Here is an 18,655-nt window from a genome sequence, read left to right as displayed (position 1 = left end):
GGTGCTGAATTTTCTTAGCTTTTGCTTGTCTGTAATGGTTTTAATTTCTCCATCAAATCTGAATGAGATCCCTGCTGGGTAGAGTAATCTTGGTTTTAGTTTTTTCCCTTTCATCACTTTAAATATGTCATGCCACTCCCTTCTGGCTTGCAGAGTTTCTGCTGAAAGATCATCTTGTAACCTTATGTGGATTCCATTGTATTATTTGTTGCTTTCCCCTTGCTGTTTTTCCTGTTTTTTCTTTGTATTTAATTTTTGATAATTTGGTTAATATGTGTCTTGGCGTGTTTTTCCTTGGATTTATCCTGTGTGGGACTCTCTGCACTTCCTCTACTTGACTATTTCCTTTCCCATATTAGGGAAGTTTCAACTATAATCTCTTCAAATATTTTCTCAGTCCCTCTATATATCTCTTCTTCTGCTGGAACCCCTATAATTCAAATGTTGGTGCGTTTAATGTTGTCCCAGAGGTCTCTGAGACTGTCCTAAATTCTTTTCATTCTTTTTTCTTTATTCTGCTCTGTGGTAGTTATTTCCACTATTTTATCTTCCAGGTCACTTATCTGTTCTTCTGCCTCTGTTTCTCTGCTATTGCTTCCTTCTAGAGAATTTTTAATTTCATTTATTGTGTTGTTCATCATTTTTTGTTTACTCTTAATTCTTATAGGTTCTTGTTAAACTTTTCTTGTATTTTCTCCCTTCTATTTCTAAGATTTTGGATCATCTTTACTATCAGTATTCTGAATTCTTTTTCAGGTAGACTGCCTATTTCCTCTTCATTTGTTTGGTCTGGTGGGTTTTTACATTGCTCCTTCATCTGCTGTCTATTTCTGTCTTCTCATTTTACTTAACTAACTGTGTTTTGGGTGTCCTTTACACAGGCAGCAGGTTCATAGTTCCTGTTGTTTTTGGTGTCTGCCCCCACTGTATAAGATTAGTTCAGTGGGTTGTGTAGGCTTCCTGGTGGAGGGTGTTGGTGCCTGTGTTCTGGTGGGTTAAGGTGGATCTTGTTTTTCTGGTGGGCAGGACTGTGTCCAGTAGTGTGCTTTGGGGTGTTTGTGAACTTATTATGATATTACACAGCCTCTTTGCTAATGGTTGGGGTTGTCTTCCTGTCTTGCTAGTTGTTTGGCATGGGGTGTCTAGGGCTGGAGCTGCTGGTAATTGAATGGAGCTCCTCACTCCTCCACCATCTTGAAGGTCCCCCCAATACTCCAGAGTGTTTCTTGACTTGAGCCTGTTAGATGGGCCTGATAACTCCTGCTGTAAACTCTTACAAATTGTTGTTCTGAAGTTAAAAACAGATGATTTTATGAAAGCCCGTTTCCAAACATGAATGCACAAAGTGTAAACATAAAGCATAACTGTTATAAGGAATACGAGATGGGAGGGAAAGTACTCTGTGCAAACATATTTCCCATTCCTGGAAATATAATGCAAATACTATTCTGAGGATGGTGACTGAGAAATAACATTGTGTGGACAATATCTCCATTTACCAATTTGTTCAACATGTGGCTGGTAATCTTGGCACACGTCCTGATAGTGTGTTTCTGGGAGGAGAGGCTCTCCTGCATCTAGGGTTTCCCACAAGAAGATGCCAGGACATATGCACACACCTAGTAGGCTCATGTTATCAAGTTAGGGGCATTGTAAAAAGTCCTCTACAAGAGAAGCCACTTAAAGTGGGGCCAACATTCCACGCTAAATGTAACAAAAAATATTTGATTGAAACTTTATCTTGAGAAACAAAATTAAAAATTGAAAGCAAGGTTACTAATCTTATATTTATATAATTATGCATAAAAGAACAAATCAGTTTTTTCTGAAAATCTAATGAACAAACTAACTAACTACAGTAAACATCCTAAGAAGATCAGCTCTACCCAAAAGTTTGAATAGTTTTCAGTTTTCTCTAGGGCTTTTGATGACATCTTTTTTCTCTGAAGCTTACATGTGTTCTTTTCTTCTGCATTATCTGCCCTAAGGAGTGGAAATCAACCTCCTCCCCACAAATACATCAAAAATACACCTACATGTGGAACAACTCCTACAGAAGACCAACTGAACGTTGGCAGAAGACCTCAGACTTCCCAAAAGCCATATGGCTGACAGGGTCTTGGTGCTCTGGCCAGGTTTCAGGCCTGAGCCTCTGAGATGGGAGAGCCAAGTTCAGGACATTGGACCACCAGAGACCTCCCAGACCAACGTAATATCAATCAGTGTGAGCTATCCCAGAGATGTCCATTTCAATGCTAAGACCCAGCTCCATTCAATTACCAGCAGCTCCAGTCCTAGACACCCCATGCCAAACAACTAGCAAGACAGGAAGACAACCCCAACCATTAGCAAAGAGGCTGTGTAATATCATAATAAGTTCACAAACACCCCAAAGCACACTACTGGACACAGTCCTGCCCACCAGAAAAACAAGATCCACCCTAACTCTGCCTTATCCTCATTTGTCAATGATTTAATTGGGATTCAAGGCAATCTCCCCTGTCACTTTCACTGACTTGTAAATCTTGCAGAAGATGAAGGATTACCCAATTTCATTTGGCAATTGACTTGCATTACATTTGCATGTGTTGGCAGTACATGCTGCATCCGATAATCTGGGAGCTTCTGCAGGAAGTCCCTGACTGATGTGGCTGGTTTGGGGTGTGAACTTCCAAGTGGATCAGGAGGTCCTTGTCAGGTAGTTTTAAAAGTGGTCAGGTTATTAAAGAATAGATCGTTTGTTTTTGTCTGGAAACTTGTAGCCATGTAAATTCAGATAACAAACACTCAGAAGAATATACCTTCTGCAGTCAGTCTGGGCTGCACCAGGTAGAGAGGGCGGTGCCAGGCATATCATCAACGGTGATGTTGAGTCAATATACTCCTGAGTGTTAATTAAAATCATGTATTTTTCTTCTTTCTGGCTTCATGTGTAATAGTCTAATTTCAATCTCGCTCTGAAATCTCATTACTCCATCATCTCTGTATAAAAACTTGTTCTTAGCTCTCCAGCTACCTTCTCTGGCCCAGGCCACAGTGTCTGTGATTCCATGTCAGGGACATGGGACAAAGAGGAATGTCACCATAGTGAACATGACTCATGAGATTGCAATATTTGGCCACATGTCTCCAGATGCAGCATGGCATGTGGAAGAAAGTATGGAAAGCTGTGAGATGAACATTCTGGGTATTTGTTTCAACAAAGGGCCAAGGGGATCTTCAAACATACTGTGTCTGGTGTAATCTGAATTGAGTACAATCAGTTCAGAAAGCTAGATTGAGAGGGTTAAGAGGATTCCAGTGCACAGACATTGGGCTTATTTTTTGTATGTGGTAAAAAATTCATAATATAAAATTTTCAATTTTAAGCAATTTTCCATTTTAGGTCTACAGTTTTGTGGCATTAAGTACACTTATATTGCTGTGTAATCATCATCATCATCCATTTCTAGAACATTTTCATCATCCCAAACTGAAAGTCTGTACTTGTTAAGCACTGATTCCTCATTTCCCCCTTCACCAGCTTCTGGCAAGTACCTCTCTACTTTCTGTCTCTATGAACTTGGCTACTCTAGGTGCCCCGTAGAAGTGAAATCATACAGGAATTGTTTCTGTGTAATGATATTTCATTTAGCATAATGTTTTCAAGGGTCATCCATGTGTCAAAATTTTCTTCCTTTTTAAAGCTGAATGATATTTCGTTGTGTGTATATACACATTTTGTTTATCCATTCATCCCATTGATGGACATTTGGTTTGCTTCCACCTTTGGGCTATTGTGAACAAAGCTGCTGTGAACATTGGTGTATAAATATATATTAAAGTCTGCTTTCAGATCTTTTGAGTTGGGCTTGATTTTTTCAAGCTTAAGTTCTAAAGTACATCTGGCTTTTCTCATTTGGAAGGCATTTAAAAAATTGGGGGTAAGATGGGAATAAAGATACAGACCTACTAGAGAATGGACTTGAGGATATGGGGAGAGTGAAGGGTAAGCTGGGACAAAGTGAGAGAGTGGCATGGACCTATATACACTACCAAACGTAAAATAGATAGCTAGTGGGAAGCAGCCGCATAGCACAGGGAGATCAGCTAGGTGGTTTGTGACCACCTAGAGGGGTGGGATAGGGAGGGTGGGAGGGAGGGAGACGCAAGAGGGAAGAGATATGGGAACATATGTATATGTGTAACTGATTCACTTTGTTATAAAGCAGAAACTAACACACCATTGTAAAGCAATTATACTCCAATAAAGATGTTAAAAAAATTAGGGGTAGAGTGAGATTAATCTGATAATTTAAAAAAGTCTTGCTTTTGAGTTAAGGAATTCAATCTCATGAAAAAAGACTTGAGAGTTCATGGGAACTGCCTCCGTATCTCTTGTGGAAGAAGAAATAAACTTAATATTCCTGAGGCTTCAGAAAGAGAAGCAGAGCTACTAGCAGCCAGTTGTCAGCTAAACATAAGGAGGAGATTTCTAGAAATGAGCATGAGCCAACAAGGGTCTGAACAGGTCAGGTGGTGAGCAGGTGTCACTGTCCCACCACAATGAGGTGGGAGGAATCTCCAAGGTGCTCATCGTTGTCCTCCTCCATCTCTCCCTTTCCTGAAATGCTTCCTGCTCAATATTCTGCTTGTGGCTCCCTAGGTACTTAATATATGTGAATCTTGACTCCCAACATTTGGCAGGGCTTACATGGTAGCTTTTCCTGTAAACTCTGTGAACCCAGTAAATTTATTGAAATGTCATTGGCGAGAAACTGGAAACATTATCTGAGAGAGATAAAGATAGACATAGACATAGAATGAGACAGAGAGAGAGTTTCTAACCTAACCTTCTTTAAATGGAATGGATATAGTCCTGCTTCCTCTCTTTCTTCTTTCAGGCACTTCTGCCCTTCACTGTCTTCTCCTATCCCTCCTTCTTCAGAGAATGAGAACTGGCAATTATTCACCTGTGTTGTCACGGAATTATTATTAGTCCAAGAAGCTGCTCTCCAATCCTTTAGGGAGTGCTTGTGTTAGAGGAGATTGTGCATATAAAGCTCTCTAAATGATGTGGCTACAACTCCCCATGTACCCTGTTATCAAGGAGAGGGCTTGTTTTGGAGAGCTGCCAGTGAAGCATTTCAAAGATAATTGGCAAATGATGTCTTAGAGACAATGCAAAAAAATGCATTGAATTTTCCTAGCCTGAGATTGGAAACAGCCCCCTCTCTGCAAGGCAACCCAGTGGTTTATAATAATCACCTATGGAAAATTGTATTTTCAAGTCTCCAATTACTTTCCAACCCACTGGAGATTATGAAAGAACTATCATCCAGGAAATAAAAATAGCTTAGTGGAGTGCCTTTTCTTTTTTTTTTTTAACAGAAAAATCGTGTTGTTTCTTCTGCTGATTTCAAAACAAAACAAAGCTCTGGATGTGGGCCAGGGATTACGGGAGTGGAACAGTGGCAGTAATAACAAGGAAGGAGTGGGCTGCTCATTTGTACATTTGATCTATCGACTGATCTGGAGAATAATTAAAAGGCTCCGTTCAGGTTGTCTGTTACAGCATTGCTGAGGCAAGAGATGGATGGCTGTGGTTAGTGGCTGCCAAGATGCTGATCTGCCTCAGGAGCAAGTCTGAGGAACAGGCACCCCCTGTGGCAGAAGGTCTTGGCTTCTGGTCTCCATTCTCTGGCTTCTCCTGTGAGCTATTCTCTGGGATCTTTGTATGCACAGACCTTGAGATTCCCTTATATTCTCAAACTAAGAAGTTCTAGTTCCCTCACAGTGAGCCCCTGAGACAGTGATTTGGGTACAGGTAGTGTCCAGGGATGAGGGAGTGGGATAATTAGACAAAGAAGGAAAGAAAGACCAAAAAAACAGGTGTATTGTGATCAGGTTGCCACTGTGGGCAACTGGGGCTCATTCCACTGGGGACTCTGATGACTATGTAGAACACACTCCAGAATTGTTCCCCAGAGGGGTTAGGAAGACAAAGTATTTATCTATCATCCCTCACTGGCATTTCTGTCCTTCCCTGTGTGAGGGCAGCACACACTCCAGTGGCCAGAGAATGGCCTCAGGCAGAGAGAGGCCAGAAGCCGCCAGTGTGAACAGAAACTATCTGTAAACGTCCTCCGGATGAGCTGAGAGGACAAAACTGTGGCACCCACAGGGTTTGTTGCAGGCTCCTTCTCCAGCTTCTCTTATTTATTATACAAGGTTATTAAGGTTTACATTTAAGGTTATTATTGTGTAAGGTTATTTATTTGTATATATTGGATTTTATTTTTTATAACATCTACAGAACAGTTGTACTGCATTAATAGTATCACACACAAACACACACACACAAAATAATATCACACAGCCAATGTCTAACACATAAGCATAGCAGGTGCTCCATACATGAAATGAATAAATGAGCAAATATTGCTATAAAAGGTACATGCAGAGAGGGTTGTCATAGGCCACAATGATTTTTTCTGCTTTCCTTGCTCAGCCACAGACTTCACTGATCTTTACATAGGATTACTGACCACACTATTAGATTTTCCCAGCTCAACTGGCATAATTATATATCTGTCTCTGCTTGTACCTGCTGGTTATTCTTTCAACAGCAAGTTACAGAAAAACCTAACTATAGCAACTCAATTTGGAAATTGCCAGCCCAGGGATTGCACAACAACTCATGTGCGTTCAAGGATCCAGGTTCTTCATGCTGTTCGTTCTGCCATTCTTAGCAGGTTGGCTTTCATCCTTTAGCTTGTCCCCTCATATTTGCAGGGTAACAGCTGTACTTCCAGAAATTGCATGCTTACTCTAAGCAGGGAGAAGAGGCAGAAAACAATAACCATATCCATTTCATTTTATTAGAAAAGAAAGTTTCCTCAGAAACCTTGAAGCAGACTTCCTTTTGGTCACATTAGCCATAACTGTGTCAAAAGACAGTTTGGATCATTTCTAGCAGATCATAATGTTGCTCCAACAAAATCAAGCTTCTGTTATAATGAGGGAAATAGATGTTAGGTAGGCAACTGATAGATTTGGTGTGCCCACTAAACTGTAAAATGCATGGCCACTGTGTCCACGTTTTCTACTTTGGTCTATATTGAGGACCCCCACATGCTGTAGAAGAGAACTGAAGACTTGTTGGCTGGGTGGATTCCAGTGCCAGTAGTTACTAGGAGCCAGAGCTACAAATCCAGAGAAGTTTGTCCCTTTGGTCTTTGGTACTTTCAGTAACAACCAGACCTTCACCTTGAGATAAAACCACTGTGCTTCTGCCAAAGAGTGCTGCATGGCTCCTTAAGGGATCCTTTTAGCTGCCAAGACTCATCATCAAACTATCCTTGACAAATTTTAATTTTAGTTAAAGTAATTGGCCTAATATGAATCAGACTGACAGCCAGCTTTCAGACACCCTCTAACAGTCCATAATACCCATGCTACCCAGGGGATTCACGTTGACATCACCAAAGATAATTATTACAGGATGTAGGAGCTAATAGTGAAGGCTAATTAAAGGTCTTGTTTCATGTATATTTCCTGCATAAAGTAAGGAGATAGGGAGCTCCCAAGAGAGTAATAGGCTTTTGGGGAAGGTAGCTTCCCTTAGCAATTTAGGATGACATCAGAATTTTAACTTCAGAAAGACAAGCCTCATGAACAAGAGAGGTATAAATATCCAAACAAATTGGGAGAAACAGATTAATTAGAGGAAAAAGGATAACGTGAAATGTAATAGTATGTCATATTATTGAAAGCACAGCTTTGGAGTAAGATAGGCCTGGATTCAGATTCAAGCTCTGACACTAGTTTTGAGACCTTAGGCAACTTATTTAACTCCTTGGTTGGTTTTCTAATCTGGAAATGGAAGTCAATGTAGGTATCTTCACGGAATTGAGACAAGGGTTAACATGAGATAATGAATGTAAAGCAAATAGCCCAGAGCTTGGCAAGTATAATTGAACCTATTAAAGATGCTTGTTTGGCAGAACATGTTGGAGGTGGTCCAGGGCTCAAGCTGCTAGGGTTGCCCACATGCCCCTCCTCCCCACCTCTGGTTTCCACTGCATGCGTTGAACACATATGGTGTGGTTTGTTTCATAACTGGAAGGCTGGGAGGAGACTGTTGTTGGTGTTTGGAATAGGCTGACAGGGATAAATGAGGGGCTGCATCTCATATGTCCCTGCCCAGCCACCGGGCCAGGTGTGAGTCCCATGGCTACAGGGGTGGGGACCAAAAGCCAGAGAAGTGATGTAACAAAAATCTTTATGAACTGGGCACGAAGCTGCTATTCTTGTATCCTTAGACTGTGGACAGTAGCATGGCCTAGAAACAAGATTCTCCCCCTCTGGACAGACCCCAGCACATGTTGTGGCTCTGGGACATTAGGGAGGCAGTGCAGTTTGCACAGGCATTGACAGGGGCAACTGGCTGTGGTCAGGCAGGGAGTCAGGCCAATGCTGCTTCGTGATGTAGCTGGGCCAGGTTTGTGGCTCATAAGACCATCCCCAGAGGAACTCTTAGAAATACCTGCAGGTAATAATGGGAGGTCCCCATGTTCCTGGAAACCCATGTTCCTTACTCAGCAGGTGGTCTGAACTCAAATGTAACTAATACATCTATCCAGTGAAGCAAGATGACCCTGGGATTATACTTCACATTCACCACAGTATGATAAGTATCTTCTTCTTATCATTTTTTTAACATCTTTATTGGAGTATAATTGCTTTACAATGGTGTGTTAGTTTCCACTTTATAAAAAAGTGAATCAGCTATACATATACATATATCCCCATATCTTCTCCCTCTTCCGTATCCCTCCCACCCTCCCTATCTCACCCCTCGAGGTGGTCACAAAGCACCGAGCTTATCTCCCTGTGCTATGTGGCTGCTCCCCACTAGCTATCTATTTTACATTTGGTAGTGTATATATGTCCATGCCACTCTCTCACTTCGTTCCAGCTTACCCTTCCTCCTCCCCGTGTCCTCAAGTCCATTGTCTACATCTGTGTTTTTATATTATATATATATATATATATATATATATATATATATATATATATATATATATATGTTAGCCTACAATATTTGTTTTTCTCTTTCTGACTTGCTTCATTCTGTATGACAGACTCTAGGTCCATCCTCCTCACTACAACTAACTCAATTTCGTTTCCTTTTATGGCTGAGTAATATTCCATTGTATATATGTGCCACATCTTCTTTATCCATTCATCCAATGATGGACACTTAGGCTGCTTCCGTGTCCTGGCTATTGTAAATAGAGCTGCAATGAACATTGTGGTACATGACTCTTTTTAAATTATGGTTTTCTCAGGGTATATGCTCAGTAGTGGGACTGCTGGGTCATATGTTACCTCTATATTTAGCTTTTTAAGGAACCTCCATACTGTTCTCCATAGTGGTTGTATCAATTTACATTCCCACCAACAGTGCAAGAGGGTTCTCTTTTCTCCACACTCTCTCCAGCATTTATTGTTTGTAGACTTTTTGATGATGGCCATTCTGACTGGAGTGAGGTGATACCTCATTGTAGTTTTGATTTGTATTTCTCTAATGATTAGTGGTGTTGAGCATCTTTTCATGAGTTTGTTGGCAATCTGTATATCTTCTTTGGAGAAATGTCTATTTAGGTCTTCTGGACATTTTTGGATTGGCTTGTTTGTTTGTTTTTTTATATTGAGCTGCTTGTAATTTTGGAGATTAATCCTTTGTCAGTGGCTTTGTCTGCAAATATTTTCTCCCATTCTAAGTGTTGTATTTTTGTCTTGTTTATGTTTTCTTTTGCTGTGCAAAAAGCTTTTAAGTTGCATTAGGTCCCATTTGTTTATTTTTGTTTTTATTTCCATTTCTCTAGGAGGTGGGTCAAAATGGATCTTGCTGTAATTTATGTCAAAGAGTGTTCTGCCTATGTTTTCCTCTAAGAATTTTATAGTGTCTGGCCTTACATTTAGGTCTTTAATCCATTTTGAGTTTATTTTTGTGTATGTTGTTAAGGAGTGTTCTACTTTCATTCTTTTACATGTAACTGTCCAGTTTCCCCACACCACTTATTGAAGAGGCTGTCTTTTCTCCACTGTATATTCTTGCCTCTTTTATCAAAGGTAAGGTGACCATATGTGCGTGGGTTTATCTCTGGGCTTTCTATCCTGTTCCATTGATCTATATTTCTGTTTTTATGCCAGTACCATACTGTCTTGATTACTGTAACTTTGTAGTATACTCTGAAGTCAGGGAGCCTGATTCCTCCAGCTCCGTTTTTCTTTTTCAATAATACTTTTGCTATTCGGGGTCTTTTGTGTATCCATACAAATTGTGAAATGTTGTTGTTCTAGGTCTGTGAAAACTGATATTGGTAATTTGCTAGGGATTGCATTGAACCTGTAGATTGCTTTAGGTAGTATATTCATTTTCACAAAGTTGCTTCTTCCAATCCAAGAACATGGTATACCTCTCCATTTGTTTGTATCATCTCTAATTTTTTTCATCAGTGTCTTATAGTTTTCTGCATGCAGGTCTTTTGTCTCCTTAGGTAGGTTTATTCCTAGGTATTTTATTCTTTTTGTTGCAGTGGTAAATGGCAGTGTTTCCTTAATTTCTCTTTCAGAATTTTCATCATTAGTTTATAGAAATGCAAGAGATTTCTGTGCATTAATTTTGTATCCTGACACTTTACCAAATTCATTGATTAGCTCTAGTAGTTTTGTGGTAGCATCTTTAGGATTCTGTATGTATAATATCATGTCATCTGCAAACAGTGACAGCTTTGTTTATCTTCTCAAAGAATTAGCTTTTAATTTTATTGATTTTGCTAATGTTTCCTTCATTTCTTTTTCATTTATTTCCTTTTTTTTACATCTTTATTAGAGTATAATTGCTTTACAATGGTGTGTTAGTTTCTGCATTATAACAAAGTGAATCAGTTATACATATACATATGTTCCCATATTTCTTCCCTCTTGCATCTCCCTCCCTCCCACCCTCCCTATCCCACCCCTCCAGGCGGTCACAAAGCACCGAGCTGATCTCCCTGTGCTATGCGGCTGCTTCCCACTAGCTAGCTACCTTACATTTGGTAGTGTATATATGTCCATGCCTCTCTATCTCTTTATCACAGCTTACCCTTCCCCTCCCCCATATCCTCAAGTTCATTCTCTAGTAGGTCTGTGTCTTTATTCCTGTCTTACCCCTAGGTTCTTCATGACCTTTTCTTTTTCTTAAACTCCATAAATATGTGTGAGCATACGGCATTTATCCTTCTCTTTCTGACTTTCTTCACTCTGTATGACAGATTCTAGGTCTATCCACCTGTTTACAAATAGCCCAATTTCATTTCTTTATATGGCTGAGTAATATTCCATTGTATATATGTGCCACATCTTCTTTATCCATACCTCCAATGATGGACACTTAGGTTGTTTCCATCTCAGGGCTATTGTAAATAGAGCTGCAAAGAACATTTTGGTACATGACTCTTTTTGAATTATGGTTTTCTCAAGGTATATGCCCAGTAGTGGGATTGCTGGGTCATATGGTAGTTCTATTTGTAGTTTTTTAAGGAACCTCCATACTGTTCTCCATAGTGGCTGTACCAATTCACATTCCCAGCAGCAGGGTACAAGTGTTCCCTTTTCTCGACACCTTCTCCAGCATTTATTGTTTCTAGATATTTTGATGCTGGCCATTCTGACTGGTGTGAGATGGTATCTCATTGAAGTTTTTTTTTTTACATCTTTATTGGAGAATAATTGCTTTACAATCGTGTGTTGGTTTCTGCTTTATAAAAATCATTGTAGTTTAGGTTTGCATTTCTCTAATGATTAATGATGTTGAGCATTCTTTCATGTCTTTGTTGGCAGTCTGTATATCTGCTTTGGAGAAATGTCTATTTAAGTCTTCTGCCAATTTTGTATTGGGTTGTTTGTTTTTTTGTTACTGACCTGCATGAGCTGCTTATACATTTTGGAGATTAATCCTTTGTCAGTTCCTTCATTTGCAAATATTTTCTCCCATTCTGAGGGTTGTCTTTTGGTCTTGTTTATGGTTTCCTTCGCGTGCAAAAGCTTTGAAGTTTCATTAGGTCCCATTTGTTTATTTTTGTTTTTATTTCCGTTTCTCTAGGAGGTGGGTCAAAAAGGATCTTGCTGTGATTTATGTCATAGAGTGTTCTGCCTATGTTTTCCTCTAAGAGTTTGATAGTTTCTGGCCTTAAATTTAGGTCTTCAATCCATTTTGAGCTTACTTTTTTGTATGCTGTTAGGGAGAGATCTAATCTCATACTTTTACATGTACCTGTCCAGTTTTCCCAGCACCACTTATTGAAGAGGCTGTCCTTTCTCCACTGTACATTCCTGCCTCCTTTATCAAAGATAAGGTGACCATATATGCGTGGGTTTATCTCTGGGCTTTCTATCCTGTTCCATTGATCTATCTTTATTTTTTGTGCCAGTAGCATACTGTCTTGATTACTGTAGCTTTATAGTATAGTCTTAAGTCAGGGAGCCTGATTTCTCCAGCTCCGTTTTTTGTTCTCAAGATTGCTTTGGCTATTCGGGGTCTTTCGTGTTTCCATACAAATTGTGAAATTTTTTGCTCTAGTTCTGTGAAAAATGCCAGTGGTAGTTTGATTGGGATTGCATTGAATCTGTAGATTGCTTTGGGTAGTAGAGTCATTTTTCACAATGTTGATTCCTCCAATCCCAGAACATGTTATATCTCTCCATCTATTTGTATCATCTCTAATTTCTTTCATCAGTGTCTTATAATTTTCTGCATACAGGTCTTTTGTCACCTTAGGTAGGTTTACTCCTAGATATTTTAATCTTTTTGTTGCAATGGTAAATGGGAGTGTTTTCTTGATTTCACTTCAGATTTTTCATCATTAGTGTATAGGAATGCCAGAGATTTCTGTGCATTAATTTTGTATCCTGCTACTTTACCAAATTCGTTGATTAGCTCTTGTTGTTTTCTGGTAGCATCTTTAGGATTCTCTACATATGCTATCATGTCATCTGCAAACAGTGACAGCTCTACTTCTACGTTTCCGATTTGGATTCCTTTTATTTCCTTTTCTTCTCTGATTTCTGTGGCTAAAACTTCCACAACAATGTTGAATAAGAATGGTGAGAGTGGGCAACCTTGTCTTCTTCCTAATCTTAGTGGAAATGCTTTCAGTTTTTCACCATTGAGGATGATGTTGGCTGTGGGTTTGTCATATATGGCCTTTATTATGTTGAGGAAATTTCCCTCTATGCCTACTTTCTGCAGGGTTTTTAATCATAAATGGGTGTTGAATTTTGTCGAAAGCTTTCTCTGCATCTATTGAGATGATCATATGGTTTTTCTCTTTCAGTTAGTTAAAATGGTGTATCATGGTGTTTGATTTGCGTATATTGAAGAATCCTTGCATTCCTGGAATCAACCCCACTTGATCATGGTGTATGATCCTTTTAATGTGCTGTTGGATTCTGTTTGCTAGTATTTTGTTGAGGATTTTTGCATCTATGTTCATCAGTGATATTGGCCTGTAGTTTTCTTTCTTTGTGACATCCTTGTCTGGTTTTGGTAACAAGCTGATGGTGGCCTCGTAGAATGAGTTTGGGAGTGTTCCTTCCTCTGCTTTATTTTGGAAGAGTTTGAGAAGGATAGGTGTTAATTCTTCTCTAAACGTTTGATAGAATTCACCTGTGAAGCCATCTGGTCCTGGGCTTCTGTTTGTTGGAAGATTTTAAATCACAGTTTCAATTTTAGTGCTTGTGATTGCTCTGTTCATATTTTCTATTTCTTCCTGATTCAGTCTTGGCAGCTTGTGCATTTCTATGAATTTGTCCATTTCTTCCAGGTTGTCCATTTTATTGGCATAGAGTTGCTTGTAGTAATCTATCATAATCTTTTGTATTTCTGCAGTGTCAGTTGTTACTTCTCCTTTTTCCTTTCTAATTCTATTGATTTGAGTCTTCTCCCGTGTTTTCTTGATGAGTCTGACTAATGGTTTATCAATTTTGTTTATCTTCTCAAAGAACCAGATTTTTGTTTTATTAATCTTTGTTATCATTTCCTTCATTTCTTTTTCATTTACTTCTGGTCTGATTTTTATGATTTCTTTCCTTCTGCTAACTTTGGCGGTTTTTTTCTTCTCCTTTCTCTAATTGCTTTAGGTGCAAGGTTAGGTTGTTTATTCGAGATGTTTCCTGTTTCTTAAGGTAGGATAGTATTGCTATAAACTTCCCTCTTAGAACTGCTTTTGCTGCATCCCATAGGTTTTGGGTCGTCGTGTCTCCATTATCATTTGTTTGTAGGTATTTTTTGATTTCATCTTTGATTTCTTCAGTGATCACTTCGTTTAAGTAGTGTATCATTTAGCCTCCATGTGTTTGTATTTTTTACAGATCTTTTCCTGTAATTGATATCTAGTCCCATAGCATTGTTGTCGGAAAAGATAGTCGATACAATTTCAATTTTCTTAAATTCACCAAGGCTTGATTTGTGAATCAAGGTATGATCTATCCTGGAGAATTTTCCATGAACACTTGAGAAAAATATGTATTCTGTTGTTTTTGGATGGAAAGTCCTATAAATATCAATTAAGTCCATCTTGTTTAATGTATCATTTAAAGCTTGTGTTTCCTTATTTATTTTCATTTTGGATGATCTGTCCATTGGTGAAAGTGGGGTGTTAAAGTCCCCTACTATGAATGTGTTACTGTCGATTTCCCCTTTGATGGCTGTTAGTATTTTCCTTATGTAATGAGGTGCTCCTATGTTGGGTGCATAAATACTTACAATTGTTATATCTTCTTCTTGGGTCGATCCCTTGATCATTATGTAGTGTCCTTCTTTGTCTCTTCGAATAGTCTTTATTTTAAAGCTATTTTGTCCTGATATGAGAATTGCTACTCCAGCTTTCTTTTGGTTTCCATTTGCATGGAATATCTTTTTCCATCCCCTTACTTTCAGTCTGTATGTGTCTCTAGGTCTGAAGTGGGTCTCTTGTAGACAGCATATATATGGGTCTTGTTTTTGTATCCATTCAGCCAATCTGTGTCTTTTGGTGGGAGCATTTTGTCCATTTACATTTACGGTAATTATCAATATGTATGTTCCTATTCCCATTTTCTTAATTGTTTTGGGTTTGTTATTGTAGGTCTTTTCCTTCTCTTGTGGTTATTGCCTAGAGAAGTTCCTTTAGCATTTGTTGTAAAGCTGGTTTGGTGGTGCTGAACTCTCTCAGCTTTTTCTTGTCTGTAAAAGTTTTAATTTCTCCATCAAATCTGAATGAGATCCTTGCAGGGTAGAGTAATCTTTGTTGCAGGTTTTTCTGCTTCATCACTTTAAATATGTCTTGCCAGTCCCTTCTGGCTTGCAGATTTTCTGCTGAAAGATCAGCTGTGAACCTTATTGGAACTCCTTTGTGTGTTATTTGTTTTTCCCTTGCTTCTTTTAATATGTTTTCTTTGTATTTAATTTTTGACAGTTTTATTAATATGTGTCTTGGAGTATTTCTCCTTGGATTTATCCTGTATGGGACTCTCTGTGCTTCCTGGACTTGATTAACTATTTCCTTTCCCATATTAGGGAAGTTTTGAAGTATAATCTCTTCTAATATTTTCACAGTCCCTTTCTTTTTCTCTTCTTCTTCTTGAACCCTTATAATTTGAATGTTGCTGCATTTAATGTTGTCCCAGAGGTCTCTGAGACTGTCCTCAGTTCTTTTCATTCTTTTTTCTTTATTGTGCTCTGCAGTAGTTATTTCCACTATTTTATCTTCCAGGTCACTTATCCGTTCTTTTGCCTCAGTTATTCTGCTATTGATCCCATCTAGAGTATTTTAAATTTCCTTTATTGTGTTGTTTATCATTATTTGTTTCATCTTTAGTTCTTCAGGGTCCTTGTTAAATATTTCTTGCATTTTGTCTATTCTATTTCCAAGAGTTTGGATCATCTTTACTATGATTATTCTGAATTCTTTTTCAGGTAGACTGCCTATTTCCTCTTCATTTTTTAGGTCTGGTGGGTTTTTATCTTGCTCTTTCATCTGCTGTGTGTTTTTCTGTCTTCTCATTTTGCTTATCTTACTGTGTTTGGGGTCTCCTTTTTGAAGGCTGCAGGTTCGTAGTTCCTGTTGTTTTTGGTGTCTGTCCCCAGTGGCTAAGGTTGGTTCAGTGGGTTATGTAGGCTTCCTGGTGGAGTGGACTAGTGCCTGTGTTCTAGTGGATGAGGCTGGATCTTGTCTTTCTGGTGGGCAGGCCCACGTCTGGTGGTGTGTTTTTTGGGTGTCTGAGGACTTATTAAGATTTTAAGCAGCGTCTCTGTTAATGGGTGGGGTTGTGTTCCTGTCTTGCTAGTTGTTTGGCATAGGGTGTCCAGCACTGTAGCTTGCTGGTCGTTGAGTGAAACTGGGTGCTGGTGTTGAGATGGAGATCTCTGGGAGATTTTCGCCGTTTGATATTACGTGGAGTTGGGAGGTCTCTTGTGGACCAGTGTCCTGAAGTTTGTTCTCCCACCTCAGGGGCACAGTACTAACTCGTGGCTGCAGCACCAAGATCCTTTCATCCACACAACTCAGAATAAAAGGGAGAGAAAGTAGAAAGAAAGAGGGAGGGAGGAAGAAGGAAGGAAGGAAGGAAGGAAGCAAAAAAAGAATGAAAGAAGAAAAAGTAAAATAAAATAAAGTAACAAAATATATTAAAGTTATTAAAATAGAATATAATTATTAAGAAAAAAATTAAAAACAAACAAAAAATGGACGGATCAAACCCTAGGACAAATGGTGGAAGCCAGGCTGTATAGACAAACTCTCACACAGAAGCATACACATACACACTCAGAAGAAGAGGAAAAGTGGATAAAATCATAAATCTTGCTCTTGAAGTCCACCTCCTCAATTTGGGATGATTTGTTTTCTAAAGGAGGGAAGGAAGGAAAGAAAGAAAGAAAAAGATAAAGTAAAATAAACTTTTTTAAATAAAAAATAATTATTAAGAAAAAAAATTAAAAAAAAAACGGACAGATAGAACCCTAGGCAAATGGTGGAAACAAAGCTATACAGACAAAATCTCACACAGAAGCATACACATACACACTCACAGAAAGAGGAAAAGGGGAAAAAATCATAAATCTTGCTCTCAAAGTCCACCTCCTCAATTTGGGATGATTTGTTGTCTATTCATGTATTCCACAGATGCAGGGTACATCAAGTTGATTGTGGAGCTTTAATCCGCTGTTTCTGAGGTTGGTGAGAGAGATATCCCTTTCTCTTCTTTGGTCTCACAGCTCCCGGGGCTCAGCTTTGTATTTGGCCCTGCCTGTGCGTGTAGGTCGCCGGAGGGCGTCTGTTATTCGCTCAGACAGGACGGGGTTAAAGGAGCAGCTGCTTCTGGGACTCTGGATCACTCAGGCCGGGGGGAGGGAGGGGCACGGAGTGCCCGGCGGGCCTGCGGCGGCTGACGTTGCATCAGCCTGAGGCGTGCCGTGTGTTCTCCCGGGGAAGTTGTCCCTGGATCCCGGGACCCTGGTAGTGGCGGGCTGCACAGGCTCCCCAGAAGGGAGGTGTGGAGAGTGACCTGTGCTCGCGCACAGGCTTCTTGGTGGCGGCAGCAGCAGCCTTAGCGTCTCATGCCCTTCTCTGGGCTCCGCGCTTTTAGCGCTCGTGCCCGTCTCCGGAGCTCCTTTAAGCAGCGCTCTTAATCCCCTGTTCTCGCGCACCAGGAAACAGAGGGAAGAAAAAGTCTCTTGTCCTTTTCGGCAGGTCCAGACTTTACCCCGGACTCCTTCCAGGCTAGCCCTGGTGCACTAACCCCCTGAAGGCTGTGTTATGCCGCCAACCCCAGTCCTCTCTCTGTGCTCTGACTGAAGCCCAATCCTCAGCTGCCAGCCCCGCCCACACCGGCTGGTTTGTAGACAAGCCTCTTGGGCTGGTGAGTACAGGTCGGCACTGTTCCTCTGTGCGGGAATCTTTCCACTTTGCCCTCCGCACCCCTGTGGCTGCGCTCTCCCCCGTGGCCCCGAAGCTTTCCTCCTCCGCCACCCGCAGTCTCCGCCCCCGAAGGGGCTTCCTAGTGTGTGGAAACCTTTCCTCCTTCACAGCTCCCTCCCACTGGCGCAGGTCCCGTCCCTATCCTTTTGTCTCTGTTTATTCTTTTTTCTTTTGCCCTACCCAGGTAGTGGGGAGTTTCTTGCCTTTTGGGAGGTCTGAGGTCTTCTGCCAGCTTTCAGTAGGTGTTCTGTAGGAGTTGTTCCACGTGTAGATGTATTTCTGGTGTATCTGTGGGGAGGAAGGTGATATCCGCGTCTTACTCTTCCGCCATCTTCCCGTCCTCCAGCTTTTTCGTTTATTTCTGATCTGATCTTTATGATTTCTTTCCTTCTGCTAACTTTGGGTTTTTAAATTTTTGTTCTTTCTCTAATTGCTTTAGTTGTATGGTTAAGTTGTTTACTTATTTCTTGTTTCTTGAGGTAGGATTGTATTGCTATTCCCTTCCCTCTTAGAACTGCTTTTGCTGCGTCCCATATGTTTTGGATCATCATGTTTTCATTGTCATTTGTTTCTAAGTATTTTTTTATTGCCTCTTTGATTTCTTCAGTGATCTCTTGGTTATTTAGTAGTGTATTTTTTAGCTTCCATGTGTTTGTACTTTTTTT

The sequence above is a fragment of the Lipotes vexillifer genome, unplaced genomic scaffold, assembly GCF_000442215.2.
Source record: "Lipotes vexillifer unplaced genomic scaffold, Lipotes_vexillifer_v1.1 scaffold1522, whole genome shotgun sequence".
NCBI lineage: Eukaryota > Metazoa > Chordata > Mammalia > Artiodactyla > Lipotidae > Lipotes > Lipotes vexillifer.
The sequence above is the reverse complement of the archived record's forward strand: the minus strand, read 5'-3'. Positions refer to the sequence as shown.